Source organism: Miscanthus floridulus, chromosome 6, assembly GCF_019320115.1.
Source record: "Miscanthus floridulus cultivar M001 chromosome 6, ASM1932011v1, whole genome shotgun sequence".
NCBI classification, from domain to species: Eukaryota; Viridiplantae; Streptophyta; class Magnoliopsida; order Poales; family Poaceae; genus Miscanthus; species Miscanthus floridulus.
In genome coordinates, this window is record NC_089585.1 from 14,780,436 (window position 1) to 14,788,196 (window position 7,761).

A 7,761-nucleotide genomic window follows, 5' to 3' on the forward strand; every position below is an offset into this window, starting at 1 on the left:
CACTATCTAGTGAAGTTATATTAAAAAACTCATATACTACAACTAGTTAGCCGCCGCTATTTCATATAATTTTTGGGTTAGGTAGCCTGACAAAAAAATTGGTGCAATGCAGTTTACGGATACAAATTAATTATCGATAAATAATGATATACTTCTTGTTGGTTGAGACCTAGTCTGTGCTTGTAATATTCGTGATCTGATGTCCCTTCCATGAAGGTGTTTGAAGCTGGAATATATCTAAAAAATCATCATTAAAGGCATACTCAGGTAAGCCTCGCCAGGGGCAGACCTACGTTGGGCCGAAACGAGTGCAGAAAGGTAGCATCATCAGTTTCTCGTTCTACGGTCCGCCACAGAGCCTGACAAAAATGGTTCAAGTTCAATACGGTTTCGGGGATTACAAACTACTCTGTGGACTGTGGCGTGTAATGCTGTGTAGCGTGTAGACGCATGCCCTTGATGAAAAACACAAGAGTTATAATTCCACACTATAGTCAAACACCCAACCGCGACTGATCGAGACAGGCCGGCCGCATCAGGACTTTGTCAAGACTATGTGCACTGAAATTGCCGCTAGTTAGTAAGTTACCTGCGTGCAAAGGCAGTTAGATTCGTGAACGCGTAGCTGTCCACGTATTTTCTTTCTGTTTATGAAAACATCACCAGACAAGTGTACAGGTGCGTGTCGATTACGGCCTTGTTTGATAGAGCTTCGGACGGCTCCGACTAATCCTATAGCTGCGAGAAAAGTTATTTTTTTCCTCTCGTATCAAAAGGAGTCAATAAAGCTAATATGTTTGGCTTGACTTATGATTCCTCTCATCATAGTTATATATAGAAGAATGCAACCAAAAAGCAGAGAAATGAAACACTAGTACACGATAGCAACAAGGGCTGCGTGTGTGCGTGTTGTTCGATATATATACAAGGCGTGGGCAACAAGAGGAATGAGTCTCAAGTTCTCAATATGATCTCCCGTAGCAACCAGCAGCAGCAGCAGCACCTGCAGTGCTTGCTCGTTCACTTGCTCCTTGGGATTCAACAACTCTCCTACTCCCTCGCCACCACCAGCAACGAAACTACGAAACCACCAGCAGCCGTTCCGTGCCGGCCAGACCAGTCCTCGGCGCTGCTCCGGCTGCGGTGTTCCTTCTCCACCACGACCGACTCCTCATGCACCCTCGCATCGTGGCGGGCCGGCATGGACTGCTGCCGCTAGGAGGGTGTCGCCTGCGCCGGCGTCGACGGCCACATCACCATCCTCGGCCTCGCCGAGTGTGGGCTGCAGAGCGCCGGCCTCCACCCGGCACTTTTTGAGCTCACCTCTCTGAGGTACCTGGACCTCTCCTTCAACAGCTTCAATGAGTCAGAGCTCCCGGCCGTCGGGTTCGAGCGGCTCACCGAGCTCACCTACCTCAACCTGTCCTACACCGATTTCGTAGGCAAGATACCACACGGGATACGACAGCTCAGTAAGCTGGTATCCCTGGACTTCACCAACTGGATTTATCTTGTTGAAGGCGACAACGACTATTTCCTACCACTCGGCGAAGGAAGGTGGCCCATCGTAGAGCCAGACATTGGATCATCCTCGCTAACCTTAGCAACCTCAAGGAGCTTTATCTAGGCAATGTCGACTTATCCGGCAACGGGGCAGCATGGTGCAGTGCCTTTGCTAATTCCACTCCACAGCTTCAGGTTCTCAGCCTACCAAATACACACATCGATGCTCCAATTTGTGAATCGTTGTCCAGTATTCGCTCACTGGCCAAGATCAACCTAAACTATAACAAAGTGTATGGCCAAATTCCAGAGTCCTTTGCTGACTTACCTTCCCTCAGTGTTCTTAAGCTTGCCTATAATCACCTTGAAGGATGGTTCCCGATGAGGATCTTCCAGAACTTAAACTTAATAGCTATTGATGTTAGTTATAATTCCAAGGTATCTGGTCTGCTTCCCAATTTCTCATCACATAGTATTATGAGGGAACTGCTTTTCAGCAACACTAACTTCTCTGGTCCCATTCCGAGTTCAATAAGTAATCTCAAATCCTTGAAGAAATTAAGTATTGCAGCAGCTGACTTTCACCAGGAGCAGCTTCCCACTTCGATTGGTGAGCTCAAATCATTAACATCATTACAGGTTTCTGGGGCTGGTATAGTAGGAGAAATACCATCTTGAGTTGCAAATTTGACTTCTCTAGAAACTCTACAGTTCTCGAACTGTGGGTTATCTGGTCAAGTACCTTCCTTCATAGGTAACCTCAAGAACCTAATTAAAAGCATGCAATTTTTCTAGTCAAATTCCTCCACATCTATTTAATCTTACTCAATTAGGCATTGTAAATTTACATTCCAATAGTTTTAGTGGTACCATCCAACTCAGCTCATTCTTCAAAATACCCAACCTAGTCATATTGAATCTTTCAAACAACAAGCTTTATTTAGTAGATGGAGAATACAATTCTTCATGGGCATCCATCCAAAACTTTGATACTCTATGTCTAGCATCTTGTAACATATCCAAGCTCCCTAATACCTTGAAGCACATGTATTCCCTTGAAGTTCTTGACCTATCAAACAATCACATTCATGGCCCTCTACCTTAGTGGGCATGGGATAATTGGATCAACTCTCTCATCTTGATGAACATATCACACAACCAATTTAGTAGTGGTATTGAATATGGCCATGTCATTTCTACTAATATGTTTGTTATCGATATCAGTTATAACCAATTTGAAGGGCCTATACCTATACTCGGACCGTAGAACCAACTATTTGATTGCTCAAACAACCAATTCTCATCCATGCCATTCAATTTTGGTTCTCACTTAAGTGGTATTACCCTACTCATGGCTCATGGAAACAAGTTGTCTGGAGAAATTCCACAATCAATTTGTGAAGCAACAAGCCTTATGCTCCTTGATCTCTCCAATAATGATTTGATTGGCTCCATCCCTTCTTGTTTAATGGAGGATATGAGTCGCCTCAATGTATTAAATTTGAAAGGAAATCGACTTCATGGAAGATTACCAAATAGCCTGAAGCAAGATTGTGCATTTGAGGCATTAGACTTTAGTGATAATCAGATTGAAGGACAATTACCTAGATCTCTAGTTGCTTGCAAAGACTTGGAGGTTTTTGATATCGGGAAGGATCTTATTAATGATACATTTCCTTGTTGGATGAGTATGCTTCCTAAGCTTCAAGTCCTTGTTCTAAAGTCCAACAGGTTCATTGGAGATGTGGGGCCATCTATTTTAGAAGATCAAAATAGTTGTGAGTTTGGAAAACTTTGAATTATTGACTTGGCTTCAAACAAATTCTTCGGATTATTGCGAAACAAGTGGTTTACGTCAATGGGATCCATGATGACTAAAGATGTCAATGAGACGTTGGTCATGGAAAATCAATATGATCTACTTGGCCAAACATACCAGTTCACCACTGCCATCACATACAAAGGATCTGATATAAGTTTTTCTAAAATATTGAGGACCATTGTCATCATTGATGTTTCTAATAATGCATTCTATGGCACTATTTCTGAGTCAATTGGGGACCTTGTTCTACTTGGTGGGCTAAATATGTCACATAATGCCCTTGTTGGACCGATACCATCTCAGCTTGGCATGCTACATCAACTTGAGTCACTAGACCTATCTTCAAATGAACTTTCTGGAGAGATCCCATGGGAGTTGGCATCATTGGACTTTCTTTCAATGTTGAATCTATCCTACAACCAGCTACAGGGAAGAATACCTGAGTCTTCCCACTTCTTGACATTCTCCGATCTCTCCTTTTTAGGAAACATTGGCTTGTGTGGGTTTCAAGTGTCCAAAGCATGTAACAACATGACACCAGATATGGTTCTACATCGATCGAAGAAGGTATCAATAGACATTGTACTATTCCTTTTTGTTGGATTGGGATTTGGAGTTGGATTTGCAGTTGCAATTATCTTGACATGGGGAATCTCAGGAGCTCATCCTTACCTTTCCAATCCACCATTTGTCGAGGATAATGTTCCATCTCCAATAATATGTCCAACTACTTCACCTAATGAACCATGTCATCTCAAGGAGGATGAAGGCCACCTTCCCATTGTTCAAGAACTAGAGTCTAGTAGGCTTCGTTGTATGAGTTCCTCTTCAAAACATATTTTCTCCGATTACGGGTATGCACATTTTGGCCCTCATTTCAAATAGGGATTATGTTAACACTGGATTTTGGTCGATTCTGGAGGATGACAGGTGGACCCGCATGCGGGAAGAAGGGTGTTCGGCAAACAAAACAAGCGGTTGGCTAAATGCTTGTGCGGTCGGTTACTCCAGAAGGCGGTGACTCCATTTGGGAAAGCAGAAGATGGCAGGCGAGGCCGATCGAAAAGATGAAAGTTGTAATAATAAAGGACTCTGAGAGTTTAGAGTAAGAAATCGTAAGTTTCCAAGTTTGTTTAAAAGTTCCTTTGTAAATCGTAGTCTTCTAGGACTCGTGTTTTGTCTAGGGTATAAATATTGACCCTCGACCATTGTAATAGGGGTTCACAACCAAATCAATACAACCGACCCCGTGCCAACTTTCGAGTCCTTTTGTCGTGTCGTCGAGTTCTTCGAGAGGAGTCATCGATTCGTCGACCTCCGTAAGTTCCGACAACCTTGTTATCATGTTTAGTATCATGCGGTGGATTTAGACGTGATGCAAGTAGTCTTGTTTGTTTTCAATGGTCGTGCGGCGGATCTTTGCTTGACAACCAAGAAGTCTTTGCTTATGCTTTGTTTATGAGTAGATACCGTGCGGCAGGCGTTTGCTCAATATGCTTAGTGAAAGCAAGATAGTTATCGGCTCTATTAGATATGGCAAATCTAAATAGATTCATTAAGTTATCTAGTGTTGCATGTTTTTAAATATTTTATATATTTGTGACACACTTCTGTCCAATCTAGATTGATATTGTTCGGCTCTCTCTCTCTCTCTTATGGTTTTATTCATGTTTCAACAACAATTGCTTTTTCATATTACCTTTGCAAATAGATAACATGCCCATAATGGCTGAATGATTTTAATCTAGATTGTCACATGTCGCGGGTTCATGTATGTTAATTACGTTTAAGCTTTAACGAAACCAGGTGTCGTGCGGCAGATGCAGGTTTTAGATTAGTTTAATCGTGTTTTATTTGCATGTTCCTTCTTCATGGAACCCAACTCGGCTGGATTGCTGAGCTTGGTCGTGCATTAACTCATAATTAATTTCACTTGTTCAAACATGTCTTCCCATGCACATGCATTCGGCAATCAGGTCTTTACGTGCATTCATCTTACGATTAGCTGAATGGTTTATAAACTTGTTGGCAGACAGCTCTCTATAGCTGTATGTCGTTGTAAGTGACTTCAGGGCCGTATATGTGGAACTGTCCGGTCTTACCCGACATGTTTCGTTTTGGCATTTAATTATTTTATCCCTTGTTAGTTTTTAGGTCAAACTGACTGGCACGCTTTCGGATCACGAAGCACCCGGGAACCCGATTGAAGCCACGCTTTTCGGCTTACTGTGTGTGAGGCACAGTGTGTCACATTTTGTGTCAACACACTTTTTGGCACGCTCGGTGGGACAATCTGTTAGTTTAAGATGACGTCTGAGATCAACAATGATCATGTTCTAGATGTAAGCATGACAGAATTGCCAGATAATTACAGGGATTTAGTGCTACAAGCATGTGAGCAATACCAACGGAAGTGTTTGATGTCTTTTTCCAAAAACAAGAGCAATAAAGTGTTTCAAAAGCAGTCAATGCCAAGGGTTCTTCTTCCGCATTAGATTGATTACACTGAAGAGGAGGATGCTCAGAAGATGGTAGCCCTGGTCTATAAAGCCATGGGAGAAACCATGACAAACCATCATACGACTTTTCTGAATACTTTTCGGGCAATCATGATCAGTACTTTTGGTCCAATGGTTGATAAATACTTTGAAGAAAATGTTGGCCCACTCAGCGGACCGACACTTTTCAATGTTCCAAAGCATCAAGAGAAGCCTATTGGAAAAGAAATAGCGTCGACTTCAAATATAGGTGGATTGACCCACACTGAAAAGCAATCACATCCCACCTATGGCCAGGTGACATTTGGTACCACAGGAGAAGTGCCACCTTCAGCTTATAGAGTTTCTCCAGCATCAAACAGGTTGCAGAAGAATATGTATGGAGATGGGTATCAAGAATTTACTGATTACAATGCTATCAATGCTATACCAAATCCAGGGTATAGGAGTGTTTCAGGATTGCCTTCTGGAGTGCAAGTACAAGGAAATCAGGATTCAGATATTGATGTTTTGATGCACAGGATGGCTGATATGATGCAAAATCAGTTTGGCTTGAAGCCAAAAAATCAATCCTATTCATACAAGTCTCCTTATCCAGAGTGGTACAACAGAGTTGCGTTACCTCCAAGGGTGAAGCCTCCAATGGATTTGACCAAGTTTTCTGGTCAAGATGATACTAGTACCATAGAGCACGTCAGTCGGTACTTAATGCAGCTTGGAGAAGCTGCTTCAGATGAAGCTTGGAGGATTCGATATTTTCCTTTGTCTCTTACAGGACCAGCTTTCACGTGGTTCACGTCTTTACCAGCTCATTCCATTGGTACGTGGGCAGAGCTAGAGCAGAAGTTTCATTCATATTTCTACACGGGTACTAATGAGAAGAAGTTGGTCGACCTCATGAATCTGAGGATGAGAACAAATGAGACACCATTGGAATATCTTCATAGGTTTAGGGAGACCAAGAATATGTGTTATTCTCTGAATTTACCAGATGATCAACTACCTGGAATAGCTATAGCAGGAATGCTGCCGAATATTAGGGAGAAGTTGTTCGGCTTGGAGTTTGATGATCTTGGCCAACTTGCACAGCGTTTAGCAGCTATGAGTAATCAGGCCCAAGGATTCAGGAGAGATAACCGCTTTTAGAAGAACAATGCCACTAATGAGGTGTATCAAGGTTTTCTGGATGAAGCGACTGAGTATATTGATGAAGATGAGATAGCTGCAGCTGAGTTGAATTGGGCAAAGGAGCCTACTCAAGTTAGTCAACGTTGGTTGAAACAACAAAAGGGAACCTATGATTTTGATGTTACTAAGGCAGACAGGCTTTTTACATTATTGATGAAGGAAGGACGCATCAAGCTGCCAGAAGGACATCCTATGCTACGTGCTGAAGGAGTGAAAGACAAAAAGTATTGTGGCTTCCATAACACTAATTCTCACTCTATCAATGATTGCCGAGTGTTCAGAATACGAATCTAGAAAGCTATCCAAGAGGGACATTTGAAGTTTGATGGCAAGATGAAAATTGATGATCAGCCTTTTCCACAAAATATGATTTCTTTCTCTGTGAATATGGTCTCTACCAATGATCTCAAAGGTAAAGGCAAGGTGAAGGTGTTGACTTCTGATAGAGCAAAGGAAAGTGGTGCTGTTGACCCGGATCAGCAAATCACCAGTAGAGAGCTGCAGCAACGAGTTCGGTTTCAAAATAGCCGAACCGAGAAAGGTCAAACTTCTAAACCCAGAGTTACATCACGTATTTTGCTAAACAAGTGGCAGAGAGAGCAAGAGAAGGAATACTATAAGAAGCAATGGTTTATGGAAGAATGCCGGAGGTATGAAGAAGAGTTATACCGAAGGGAGCAAGAAGAATACATGACAGAACAGGAGCCGTCTCATTGGGGTTGTTCGTTCTTTAGGCATTGTTGGAATGAA

At 42.4% G+C, this 7,761-nt stretch overlaps 1 pseudogene; it reads left to right on the forward strand.

The window, feature by feature from the left end:
- Positions 1-967: 967 nt before the first annotated feature.
- On the forward strand, positions 968-4,043 carry LOC136457710 (receptor-like protein 7; annotated as a pseudogene).
- Positions 4,044-7,761: the final 3,718 nt, after the last annotated feature.